Source organism: Balaenoptera borealis (genome assembly GCF_965194805.1).
Source record: "Balaenoptera borealis genome assembly, chromosome: 13".
Taxonomy (NCBI): Eukaryota; Metazoa; Chordata; class Mammalia; order Artiodactyla; family Balaenopteridae; genus Balaenoptera; species Balaenoptera borealis.
This window is the reverse complement of record NC_138870.1, coordinates 42362275-42376374: the sequence shown is the minus strand read 5'-3', so window position 1 is coordinate 42376374 and position 14100 is coordinate 42362275. Positions and strand designations below refer to the sequence as shown.

General features: G+C 47.6%; 1 protein-coding gene across 8 annotated transcripts in view; it reads left to right on the top strand.

Annotated features, from left to right (window-relative positions):
- Positions 1 to 7807: 7807 nt before the first annotated feature.
- NCKAP5L (NCK associated protein 5 like) overlaps positions 7808 to 14100 on the top strand; it is a 30632-nt gene continuing 24339 nt past the window's right edge. For all 8 annotated transcript variants that reach the window (XR_014233706.1, XM_082352342.1, XM_082352346.1 and 5 more), the window contains exon 1: positions 7808 to 7926. The gene's annotated coding sequence lies outside the window, so the exon portion shown is untranslated. The remainder of the gene's footprint in view (positions 7927 to 14100) is intronic.

Below are 14100 nucleotides of genomic sequence, written 5' to 3'. Positions count from 1 at the left end.
ATAACAGTGATTATAGACGTGAATTTACCTGCTTCTCTGTAGATGTTAATTTAAGAACACTTTGAAACTTTGTGACCCTGCTGGTGCTCTCTCCCTTCACCAAGGCAGTGCAAAGAAATATATATGGTGCTGTGGCAGGCTGAATACTGGTCCTCCAAAATGTCCACATCCTAATCCCTGGAACGTGTGAACGCTACCTTAGATAGCAAAACGGACTTTGTAGATGTGTGCAGTTGTGTAGATTACGGATCTTGATTAAGGATTTTGAGATCAAGAGATTAATCTGGATTATCAGGGTTGGCCCTAAATGTAATCACAAGTGTCCTTATAAGAGGAAGGCAAAGGGAGATTTGACCACAGTAGATGTCATGACAGAAGCAAGAGGTTGGAGTAATGTAAGCAAGGGCTGCAAGCCAAGAAATGTAGTTAGAAAAGGCCAGGAAATGGTTTCTCTCCAGAAGCCTCCAGAAGGAATGCAGCCCTGCCAATACCTTGATTTTAGACTTCTGATCTGTAAGAGAATAAATTTGTGTTGTTTTAAACCACTAAGTTTGTGATGATTTGTTACAGCAGGAACAGGAAACCAACACAGGTACTCTGACTACAATGAGACTAGGCTACACGCCAAGCAGCACCAGTCCCGGGTAACTCCTGATGGCAGGAAACAGCCACAGCGACCAAAGGAACAGGCTGGGGCTCCACCTACATGGGTAACTGAGGAATCTTCGATCAGTAAAAGCTTTGGGAGATCCTTCAGCATCTGAACCCGACCTCTTCCCTCCAACATTTCTATTGGCTGAGCAGTTACCTGACGTGTTGGGAGGAACTGTTGTATTTGAAGTCTGTAGCTGTTAGTTTCAAAAAAGATGTGTAAATAGTGCTTATAACGATGAGGTCTCGGTACCAAGAAGGTAATGCTTGTGTAATGGCCTAGGAGAGCCCTTGGAGATGGTAAGAATATCTTTGGCTTCAAGAAAAGATCATCTTTATCCTCAAAACAGCCTAATTTAGGAACCAACACCAAACATGACAAGAGACTTACTGAGGGACAAGAATGAAGAATGGTCCTGGATATACTTTAAATATATAGATATGTAATCCAGTATATTAAAAAATTAGCATTTCAACATGCAGGCAATATAAAAATTATTAATGAGATGTTATATTATTTTTTTAATACCATCTTCAAAATCTAGTGTGTATTTTATACTTACAGCTCATCTCAATCTGGACTAGCCACATTTCAGATGCTTATTAGCCACATGTGGCTAATGCTACACATTTATGGCAAATCAAAAAGTAATTTATCAAGTTCCTGCCATATACCCAGCATGCTTTTAGCTGCTGTGGAGGGTAAAGAAAAATCAGTTAGACAAACTGGGACTTCTAAAGGTTAGATTTGATTCTTTTAGCAACTATGTTAAAGTTGAGGAGAAAAGGAGAGGCTCATACATGGTAGCATGTGATCATGTGAGCTTCAGAAAAGGAAAAATCTTTGTGGACTACAATGGGCATGGAAGAATTTCTGGAGCGTATGGGATTTGAGCTGTCCCTGAAAGTCATATCTGCAGGTTCTGCATCCACAGATTTAACCAACCATGGATCAAAAATATTTGGGGAAAAAAATTCCAGAAAGTTCCAAAAAGCAAAACTTGAATTTGCTGTGCACCTCTGGCATAGCATTTACATTGTACTTACAACTATTTATGTAGCATTTACATTATATTAGTTATTATATGTAATCTAGAGATGATTTAAAGTATAAGGGAAGATGTGCATAGGTTATATGCAAATAGTACATTTTATATGAGGGACTTGAGCATCCATGGATTTTGGTATCAATTGGGGTCTTGGAACTAATTGCCTATGGCTACCAAGGGACAGCTGTATAGCTTTTGCAATGATAACAAGAGGGACAGGAGCATGCCCTATGAGCCATGTAGAAAGGAACCTCTCTGCAAAGGTACACAGGAATGTGTGTTTTGTACATTGAAAACAGAAAGGACTGGCTGGTCTAGAATGGAGATGTCATTCTGAGCAGCAGTGAGAAATAACAGTGGTCTTTGCCATTTAAATAGATTCTGGATGGAATATTTATTTATTATTTTAAAATATTTTAAAATTAATTTTTATTAGAGTATAGTTGCTTTACAGTGTTGTGTTAGTTTCTGCTATACAGCAAAGTGAGTCGGCTATACATATACATATATCCCCTCTTTTTTGGATTTCCTTCCCATTTAGGTCACCACAGAGCATTGAGTAGAGTTCCCTGTGCTATACAGTTAGGTTCTCATTTATTATCTATTTTATTTATTTATTTATTTTTTAAAGAGAAACCCTTCCAGTTAAGGCATTTGTGCTTTTTTTTTTTTTTTTTAATATTTATTTATTTAGGCTGCGCCAGGTCTTAGTTGTGGCATGCAGGATCTAGTTCCCCGACCAGGGATTGAACCCCAGGACCCCTGCATTGGGAACACTGAGTCTTACTCACTGGACCACCAGGGAAGTCCAGTTATCTATTTTATATATAGTAGTGTATATATGTCAATCCCAATTTCCCAATTCATCCCACCCCCTTCCCCCCACCGGTAAGCCATATGTCCATTCTCTACATCTGTGTCTTGATTTCTGCTTTGCAAATAAGTTCATCTGTATCATTTTTCTAGATTCCACATATAAGTGATATTATACGGTATTTGTGTTTCTCTTTCTGACTTACTTCACTCTGTATGACAGTCTCTAGGTTCATCCATGTCTCTGCTGGATGGAATATTTAAAGTAAAAAGAAAACCGTAAGCATACTAGAGAAAAAAGATAATTTAAAAAATTGTAGTACATCCTAAACACAAAAAAAACAAAAGCCATAAAGAAAAAGATCAATAAATTTGACTACCTAAGGCAAAGGAAAAAAAAATTCCAATAAACTCACATGATAAACTCCCAACTAGAAACACTATTGGCAATACATGTGACAAAGGGCAAATTTCGTTATAATACAACCAACTCTTATATATCTATTAGAAAAAGACATTCACAGAAAATGATAATGGCAGATAAACACCTGAAAATTTGTTTAATCTCTCTGTTTTTTTTTTTTTTTTGGCTGCGTTGGGTCTTCCTTGCGGTGCACGGGCTTCTCATTGCCATGGCTTCTCTTGTTGCAGAGCACGGACTCTAGGCGCACAGGTTTCAGTAATTGTGGCTCTCAGGCTCAGTAGTTTTGGCTCGTGGGCTCTAGAGCTCAGGCTCAGTAGTTGTGGCACACGGGCTTAGTTGCTTCACAGCATGTGGGATCTTCCCAGACGAGGGCTCGAACCCGTGTCCCCTGCACTGGCAGGCGGATTCATAACCACTGTGCCAACAGGGAAGTCCCATACTCCCTGGCTTTAGTTACCACCTATGATCTGATGTTCTGATGACTCACAAATGTCTTAGTCCAGATATCTCTAGTCCAGATATCTCTTCTGAGCTTCAGAATTATTTATCCAACATCATCGTATATTAGTACTTCCCAACATTTCCCACATCATGGCACGCATAGAAAATGATGGTGTTTTCGTGGCAGTCCACCTTACTGAGACTGCTGTTTGTTGGAGGGAGCTTGTGCTGCTCTGAGTGTTGAAAAGATCAACATGCAGCACATCTGTAACCTCTTCCTGAGGCACAACAGTTGGGAAGCTCTGACCTCTTGGATAGACATTTCCACTTGGACGTCTCCCAGGCATTTCATTGTCAACATGTTTGGAAGAGAGTATATCATCTCCCAAACCTGCTCTTCTTCAGGTGTTTGATATTTCAGTGACTGGCCCAGAGGTCTTGGCTTAGCACTCTGCTTCCCTCTACTTCCAATCCCAAGACCTCCTGACTTTAATACTATTTATTTCTTGAAGTCGTCTCCTCTCCATCATCACTATCATTTTTCTAGTCCAGAGCACATCGTTTCTCATTTTTCCCAATTACTACAAAAACTTTCTGTCTGGTCTCCCTGACTTCAATCTTGCTCTCTCTTATCTGTTCTCCACACTGCAACCACAGTGATCTTTTTAAAATGCAGTTCTAATCATGACACCCCCTTGCTTAAAACCATTCAAAGGCTCTGCATTGCTTTTAGGATAAAGTATGATCATCCCCCCACTTATCTTTTCAATCTTATTGCTTATCATACCCGACATGAATTATTTATTAGGTAGCTAATACTATATGCATAGTGCCTGGGATACAGTAAAGACTCAATAAGAATTTTCGAATAATGAAAATGAGGAGAAAGGGGTTCAAGGACCTAAGCAGATCCATCATATCTGTACCAGGTATGAGGTTTCAAAGCACATACTGGCAATGCTGTCAGAACCCAAGGAACATGTTGTCCTATGTAGAAGTAAGCAGCACTAGCAAAGATCTATTCCTATTCAGCAAATGGACCAAATAATAGCCTCTTCCCAGCTCCTTTCTTCCTCTTAGTGAGCAGGAAAGACATCAAGAATGCACTCAGAGGACCTCCCTGGTGGTTCAGTGGTTAAGACTCCCTAGTTGGGGAACTCAGATCCCACATGCTGCATGGTACGGCCAAAAAAAAAAGAGAATGCCCTCAGAGTCAATCCAACCTGGAGAATAGTCAGATTATTAAAATCTTTTGAGAGGTCAGTTACCAACCTGACCATCTCCTGATGTCAGGAATTCTAAACTGGGGTCAGTTCATCAACCAATGTAACACAGTAGCCAAATGGCTACAATGCCAAACTGAGGAATGAAGATGCTCCAACACTGAATGAAGGAACACATAGTATTGAAGCAGAGGACCCCATTCAAAGTACTGATGTGACCAGTGAGGGCATGGCTCTCTGAGATGCCATTGACCAGTCATTCATCAGCACTATCTGTACCATTAGACCATGCCACCAAACTGGTTTGTTACCAACAGCTTGCAGCAACCAGAGACCTAAAAGGCCTAGCTTGTTTTGTAACATAGATAACTCAAGTAAAGAACAATTTATGATTAGTGGTATATAACAAGGTGGAAAACCAACATTGGAACTTCAGTGTAATTTTTAATAAGTGAATAATACAACTAAGTGTGGTAATTAAAGTGTGTTGGGCCTCATCAAAGACAGAAAGCATGGAGCAATGGTAGCTATACTTCTTTCACCTCCTGTCAGTGAAGATAAAGGTCTGTGAAGCATAGAGAATCTGCCCAAATCTGAATGTCTAAACTTTCAAGAGTGCAAGAGCCTTTAAGTTAAGGAGAATAGGTACTTGTTCTGACAAGTGCAGATGTTCCAGCTGTGTTTATTAAACAGGGGCGAACATCTGAATGTAAAGTAAAAAATCATCTACATGGTTTGTTTGCTTCCCAAAATTTAGTTATTTGGAAACATCCAAAAATAGTTAGAAATGCCTGGCAGACTCTTAAGGTTTTTCTACTCCATGGCTTTGGAATGCAACAGATGAGTGGACTTTTACTGGACTTTTAAGCCCTTGGAGGAAACGATCATGTGTAATTTTTGTTGTAAACCCAGGACTGGGACACGGATTCCTATTCAATAAATGTTAGATGATTGAATGAATAGAATTAATCAGTGCTGCAGGATTCCAAATATGCCACTAGCTATAATCAAGAAATAAGGTGAGCTTTCTCAAAATGAAAACACATTCACAAAAAGATTTGCACAAGAATATTTAGAGCAGCCTTATTCATGATAGCCCCAAACTGGAAACACCCAAATATCCATCAATTGGAGAATGGATAAACAAATTACAATATATTCATACAATGGACTGTTACTCAGCAATATAAAAGAATAGACTACACATGGCTGAATCTCAAAAACGTTACTAAGCTAAAGAATATAGACACAAAAGAGTACATACTGTATGATTCCACTTATGTGAAATTCAAGAACAGACAAAACCATGGTGATAAAATTCAGGAAGTTGCAGGGGGTGGGTGTTGGTAGGTGCAGGGTAACTGACTATACAGGGGAATGAAGGAATTCTTTGGGGTGATGGTTCGGTATCTTGTTTGGGGGGGGTTACATAAGTGTATATATTATTGTTGAAATTCACCAAACAAAACACCCAAGATCTGCATTTTCTTGTATGTTAAGGATAAATCAATTTTAAAAATTGTTTTAAAGCAAAGGTGAGGGAGCTGGTGGGAGTAACCTCCACGACATCTTCTAGGCTCCAATAATCACTATCCTAAGGCATTCTTTTCATCAAGCTACCTCTATACTCAAGAATCCAAAATGACTTATTTATTTATTTATTTATTTACGGCTGTGTTGGGTCTTTGTTTTTGTGCGAGGGCTTTCTCTAGTTGCGGCAAGTGGGGGCCCCTCTTCATTGCGGTGCGCGGGCCTCTCACTATCGCGGCCTCTCTTGTTGCGGAGCACAGGCTCCAGACGCGCAGGCTCAGTAATTGTGGCTCACGGGCCTAGTTGCTCCGCGGCATGTGGGCTCTTCCCAGACCAGGGCTCGAACCCGTGTCCCCTGCATTGGCAGGCAGATTCTCAACCACTGTGCCACCAGGGAAGCCCCCAAAATGACTTTTTAAAATCACCTGTCCTGTCAAATCCATATCCTTATTCTGATCTCCTCCATACAAAACTTCCTCCATTAACTTCTCCCACTTCCCACCCTACCAATGTTCTCTGCTCACTGTCCCATGCAGATAATTTGCTCTTTCCTACCTGAATCTCCTTGTGTCCTTACTTCACCTGGATCCTATTCAAGTTCTCTCTGCCCTTCAAATCCCATTTTAAATTAAGGAGCCTCCTTCAGAGAGGCACTCTTGGTCAATTCTAGCCAATTTGAGCACTCTATGTTCCCTGAGCTTTTATGTTCATTTATTGGATAATATGGTGCTTTAATACATCCTGTGTATACCCGCAATAGAAGCAATTTTAATAAAATGAGCAGAGCCTGTGGCTAGGGATCCCTTTGTATTTCTCTGCAGAACCCCCTTCAGAACCTGCACTAAGGGGCCAGATTGTGAAGATTATATGGTATCCAGACAAGGGCAAATAATTGTTTAACCAAGGACCAATGAGAATGATATCGAAGGGAGCTCTGAGGCCCTGCAGGGACCTAGGTGGGCTGTTTGCTTTTCCTCCTTCAAGCACGCAGTTAGTTCAGCAGGGAAGGAACTCGCCCCCACTGAGACAGCAAGTGGCTGAGAGCAAAATTGTATCCTTTTTCTGGTCAGCCTTCCCTCCTCCTTAACCAGTGAGGAAAAGGCCAGCACTGCTCTGAGAGGCGCAGAGCCTGTTCCCAGCGCCCAGGTTTCCATATTGCTGCAAGGACCCGATCTGGGAGGAAGAAAAGGGAGATGGGAGCATTTAAGGCCAAGCAGTCACTCAAGCCTCTTCCCTTAGATTTACACCCAACACGTATGCAGGAAGGCAAATTACAAACACCGACGCTCACAATCACATATACACGTGCACGCCCAGCCCTACAGAAGCAGACACGCATGCCCACGGGTCCGCGTGCACCTACTTAGTTTTCTCTGCTATAGATGCCCCCCATTCCACCCCCGCTCGGCCCAGCCCGGCTTCTCCTACCCCGGCACTGGGGAGGTTTACCGGGCCCAACCCGGCCAGGTCTGGGAAGTCTGTGTCGCTATAGGGGGGAGGGGAGGTCCTTTCCTCCAGGGCGGAAGCGGCGCGCTCGGGCCGGGCGGACCGAGCTCTCGTCCTGGGAACATCTGGAGGGGGCTGGGAGGGGCGCGCATCCAGGGTGAACGTGGATTGGCTGCGCGGGAGGGGGAGGCGGGGTCTGAGCGAGGGGCGGGGCTCACTGGCCCCTTTAAAGCCTTGACATCAAGAGGCGGCCCCAGCACCCCCCTTTTTCTCTGCCCCCCGCCCCCGAGCCGCGGCCATGGACCTGGCGGATCCGGCCTGCCCTGGCCCAGCTCAACACCTGATTTCGGTGAGTTCTGGGCCCACTTGCGATTTAAAGGGCGGCGAGGCGAGTGGGGGGTGTCTGTAAGCCCGGGCTAGGGGTGAGAGATATGGAGGGTAAGGCTCTCGTGGCAGCCTTGGGTCGGAGAGGGCGGCGCGGCTTCCTGCCGGACCTCGCTGGCCTCCCCTCCCTCCCGCCTCACTCACGCCGAGGGGTCCGGCCGCGACTCTGTCCACCCCCACCCCACCCCCTCCCGCCCCTCGCGCCATCCTCGCGCACACTCCGTGGCCCCGGAAGGGAAACTTTCCGGAGAGGGGGATGTTCCGGGGGCCGGTCTACCGCCCCCTTTGAAAGCACTGACCTTGCCCCAGCTGCGCACCCCACCCCACCCGCATCCCATCGTACGGGTGCCGCTTAGCGGTGCCGGGTTGTTGCGCGGGGGAGGCTCTCCCCAAAGCGCAGGCGCGTAGACGAGCCTCGGGCTTCTCTTCGCACTCCTTGCTGTCTCCGTGGCCTGGGGCGGTAGGGTGTGGGAGAGGTGGGGGGAGGCGGAGAGATCGGGGTCTCCCGGAACGACCCTTCAGTGGCTCTGAGGGACTGCGGGAAGGAGAAGGGTAGCCGGGCGGGCTGAACACTAAAGAGAGGCTGAGGAAGGGAGAAGGGCTGGGCAGGGAGTGAAGCTAGGACAGCTCTTGCAGGAAAGGCTCTCTGGGTCCTGGCTGCGGTGCCAGAAGAATGCAGAGAATTTATCTGTGCCCGACACTCCACTGGCCTAGGCCGACTAGGAAAGCGGCTGTCTGAACCCCAGCCCCCGTGGTCTCTCCAACCCTGGCACTGCCCCAAGGGCACGGAGGACCCTTACCTCCCACAGGCCTGGTTTTCCAGGTGTCTCAGCGCTATCCACCAGCCTGTGCAGCTGCTACTTCTTAAATGCCTGCCTTCCTGAGTAGCCAGGGGTCTTAGGCTGCCCGGTTGTCTGGCTGTAAAGGCAATGCTTCTATGCCCTCCCTACCACTGCTCTCCCTCCCCCACAGGTCCTCCTGCTTAAGCACAGTTGTCTGCCAGAGATAGTGGTGGAAACAAATGCCTGGGACAGGTGTGGTCCTGGAGGACAGTAGCTAAGGGTCAGTGTCTAATGGTTCTGTGGGCAGTACTTGGGGGAAAGTGAACCTAGCCCAATTGCCCTGTTGCAGACCCTCTCTTGCAAGATATGCCAGCTGACTCAGAGACTCCTTGTCTTTCAAGAAAGGAGACACAAAATTCACTTCTCATATTTATTGGGTGCCTGTCTTTCTAAGAACAACGTGGGGTTAGTGGGTTTCTTACCTCAGAGAAACACTTGCATCCCTGTCTAGGGAGATATCCCCACTTGGTTCAACTTTGTTTTCAGTCTATGGTCTGTGCATGAGGTGGTGTGAGCCCTCCAGCATCTCTCTCCAGCTCAGGCCTTTGGAAGAGAGTGAGAACCTGGAGAGGCAGATGGCCTGGGCTGCAGGGAAGAAGGCCCTTCTACAATAGGCAAGCGGAAACCAGTGTGTATGAGGACCAAGCTGTTATCACTGTGCACTGGGAGTCAGAAGCTCTGGTCCCTGCTCCTCATAGGTTGCTGTGTGACCTTAGCCAAGGTAGTTTGCCTCTCTGGTGCTCTTTTCTACCATCTGTAAAATTCAGCAGTTGGATTAGAAACCGCTACTATTCCTTTCCACTTTTTGACATTGTGTGGCTCCACTGATGAGTGAAATTGGAGGGGAGTAAGGTCCTCCAGCAGGGTGGCTAAGTTTGAAGAAGTAAGTTGCTTAGGAGTAGAACCTTGGGTGGAGGGGCGCAGACTCCCTTATCCTGCCTAAGAATAGCCACTGTGCTGCTCACCCCTGGTGCCTTGGAGTATGAACTGCTGCTGGCTGGGATTTGGCCCACCCATCAAGGCCTCTGGTGAGACATCCTGGCAGGCCAGTCTTTGAGCTGTGCCTTTGGGGAGGAGTTGAGAGAGGAGGAGGCAGCCAAGGGCCAGCAGGGGAAGCAGATTCCCAGGAGACAGTTTGCATCTCAGCTGTTGGGACTTGTTTTAGGATCTGGGCCAGGGAGTACAGCACACTCATCTACCCGGTTATGGGAAGAGGACAAGGAGAGCCCCGCTGCTGTTGCCCATCCCACCCGCTGGCCCTACTCACCTCACCTCTGTACTCACACCCCCAGCTCCCAGGCAAGGGGCGTAAGGAATCTTCCCTGCTGCCCTCGCCCAGCCAGCCTCCCAGACCCTCCCACGCCAGCCAGGCAGCAGCAGGGAGAGGCTGCCGCAACCCCACCTTTCCCAGACTCCTTCCCTCCTGGGGAGTAGAGCTTTCTCAGGAGTCAGACTCTCCAGGTTGGGACTTGCTCTCTAGCCCAAGAACCAAAGGCCTTCACGTTCTCCTTGTTTGTTTTCATCCTTGGCCTCCCAGGTGCTGAGGGGGATGTCAAAGGAGAGGTGGTGGTTAAAAAGGCCGTGGGATCGGTTGGATGTGGAGCACATTCTCCTGCATTGCTTTTCCCTCTGCTAGCTCCCCAGGAGCCCTCTTCCCTGGGCCCTGCTGCCATGAGAGTGAAGCTACAGCAGGAGGTATTTAGGTTAGACCCCAAGGAAACCTTCCTCACTGCTAGAAACCCCTGGGATGGAGAATGGAAGCTCCCAGGAAGGTCAGTTTCCCAGAAAGTGGTTAACAGTGGAGTCCCTGTCAGAGTGAAGGATGTGGCTGTTGCTAGGCAGAGGCTGCCGTTTCCTCTTGGGGTGTGGCTCTGAGGCCAGCCAGCCAGAGGCCCCGTTAGAAGCAGGAGGAGAAAGGAATCTTGCCTGATAGCGAAAGAGGGGTCCCTGGCCCCATCAGCCTTGGGTCACCAGAAGCGCGTCTCTCAGAACAAATGCCGCTTCTGCCCCCGCTTCCCCGGCTCCTCCCCTAATTCACCACCACTACCACTGTCTGCTTTGACAATCCTCACCCAAACCTGGCAGACTCCTCCAGCCCCAGTCTGGCTGCACTAATGGACTGATTGGATTTTCTATACTTGGAGTTTGGGATTTCTGATTGAACATGCAAATTTATGTAAATCAATCTGGGATCTGCCACTACGTCAAAACAACATAGAGTCACAGGCTGGAAGGAATCCTAGAGACAGTCTAGTCCAATGCCCTCATGTTAAAAATGGGGAAACTGAAAAAAAAAAAAGGTGGGGAGGACACTGAAGTCTAGAGGGGGAAGTGATTTGTACAATGATGAGTGTCAGAGGCAGGGCTCCTGACTCCGGTCTAGTGTTTTACATTGTACCATTCTGCCTTAATTTCTTGTGCATGAGGGGGCCTGGCCAGATTTAAGGCAGAGAGGGCAGTTCTTGAACCTGAGATTGTGGAGAGCTGAGCCCTTAGGGGTCAGAGTGTTATCTCAGGGTACCCCATGGGCTCTGGCCAGCTCTCTTAACATGCTGAAGAAAAACAACTTCAAATTCCTTAGAATAACACCCTTAATGTTTTTCCCTAGGTCCTACCCTGGAGGGTTGGTAGACAAGGTCTTTGGTTGCTCCCTGGCTTGGCACTTATGGTTCCCCAGAGCTGAGATTGTGTCTGTTCCCAGCATCTCTCACAGTACCAAGCACGTAGTAGGCTGCAGATGGATCTGCACAAGCAATGCCTCCATCTTTACATTTCATCCACATTTCAAGTGTGTGCTGCTTCCCTCCATGGCCACAGTGGGAAAAGATCTTTGGTCTTCTGTGACCACCCTCCCCTCCTCTGCTGGAGGAGGCACAGACCAGCTGAGCCTCCTCTGCCGGTTTCTAAAGCAGTGACCGACTAGGCAGGCCTTGCTGTAGAAAAGATCTCATTATTTTAAGGTCAGTGCCAAAGGTGGGTGGGGGCCACCGAGATGGGCTTGGGTCCCAAAGAAGCAGTCTCCCCACTTGACATGATTTTGATCTGATCTACCCACCTGGCTGCCAGGTGCCTCCTGCTCCCACTTCATGGACTGCGCCTGTCACATGGGGCTATTTGGAGAGCTGAGCCCTCACTTAGCCTGTAGTGCCTGTGCACGTTGCAGAGATGGCGGAGACGCTCAAAGCAGCTGTTGGCCTGCTTTACAGTGCTTTGGGAGAGTAGTGTTTTGGCTCAAGATCAGAACCCTGGACTCCCTGCCAAGGCTTCCACCAGGCCCTGGCAGCCTGGGGAGGGGGCTTGGGGCACATATTTGGGGTCTTCCTCACCTTCACCCCAAACCCAGGTCTGGCTGACCCTGAAAGAAGTGCCCTTGTCTTCAGCACCTTCCCAAAGCACGACAGATATGAAGCCAGCACCTCTAGTTCCTCACTGCCCAGTGGCCCTCGGCACCTGTATCCTTAGCTCCGTATGAGCCAGATCTTTCTCCCGGGGCCTCAGTTTCCCAGTCTGTGCTGATGGATTAATAAGACATCATCACTGGGGTGTGGCACCTGCTTGATAATTAACGTTTTCCCTACTCTGGGAGTTACACAGATGGAAGAGGCCTGAGGAGGCCAGGTTGTTATTAAGGTGAATTATCATTGCTGCTATTCCTGATTTCTAAAAATCCAGCAGCGGCTGAGAAGAGCCCAGTCAGGCACAGCTCCCTGAACCTTATGCTGGTCCTTAAGCTCTGGGAGTTCTCCAGGACTCGCTAAGCTTTAAAAAAAAAAACAAAAAACTATAGGTATTTTAAAAGGAGAGACGCTTCATTCTGCTGCTCATGCTATTGCCTGCAAGACTTGAGTGGTGAGTGCTGCTTGGGGTGTTGGTCTGCAGTTCTCACTATAATGCAGGGCTTGAAATTGTCCCTCCCTGAAGACCCTCTGGGTAGGAGAATGATGAGGTCTTTCCTGGAGGGGAATGTGAGAGGCCCTGGAATTCCTGGGGTGTGGCCCTGGGGTTCTCAGCAGCTGCTGTTCCAGGGGCTGATTCATTTCACTCCCAGCTGGCTTGATGTGAGGGCTGTAATTGGCCCTTTTGTGTGAAGATCTGTTGAGACACCCCCAGAACCTGCCCGCGGAAGCCCCGGGCACTTCAGGAGTCCTTTACCCTGCCTTACCCCCACCTGCCCCAAACCTTCCCCTTGCCCAAGCTCCCACTTCTGCCTCTGCCCTTGGCCAGACCTTACCCCCTTCCCAAGGGTAAGAATGAACCCAGCTCTTATCCAGGCGGAAGTAGCCCTGACTAACTTCCTTTTTTTTTTTAAGATTTATTTATTTTTTTTGGGGGGCTGCGTTGGGTCTTCGTTGCTGCACGTGGGCTTTCTCTAGTTGCAATGAGTGGGGGCTACTCTTCATTGCGGTGCACGGGCTTCTCATTGCGGTGGCTTCTCTTGTGGCGGAGCACGGGCTCTAAGCGCATGGGCTTCAGTAGTTGTGGCTCGTGGGCTCTAGAGCGCAGGCTCAGTAGTTGTGGCGCATGGGCTTAGTTGCTCCACAGCATGTGGGATCTTCCCAGACCAGGGCTCGAGCCCGTGTCCCCTGCATTGGCAGGCGGATTCTTAACCACTGCGCCACCAGGGAAGTCCCCTAACTTCTGAATAGTTTGTTGCTACCAGTGCCCACCACAGCGGGGGCTAGGGGTCCTCTCCCCTAGGTCCGGGAGAGACTGCTGGGAAGAAAGAGAGTAAAGACACTGGTGTTCCTTGGCCAGACCCCACACTCATCTGTCTAGACCTCCTCACCCCTCCCTTGTCCTGGGGCCTGGTCCTTACTTCCTAACATGGGAAGAAGAGAGTAGATGGCCCCATCTGGGAGGGGCTTTAGAAATCACCTGGTCAAGTGGTTATTCCTTCTAACTTTTTTTTGTTTTATATTCTTTTATTTTTTCACTAGATTTTTTTTTACATAGTCCAAAGATCAAAATGATACAAAAAGGCATACATTGAGAAATCTCATTCCCCCCTCCACCCCCTTCTCCCTCCATACATAATCACTTATTAATTTCTTACATATCCCTTGTTTTTTAATACAAAAATAAACACAAATATATATTCTTTCCCCACCCCCCTTGCCCAAAAGATAGCATATAGAATATACTGTCTTCATCTGTCACCAGTTGGCAGTATCTGCGTGTACAGAGATTTCTTCTGCCACCATGTCGGGACTCTGGTTTCTGACCTTCATCACCCACCTCAGGGTCCCCCAGTCGACCTCAGACCAGGAGCAGGGTTCATTTACCTTCATATGCCAAAC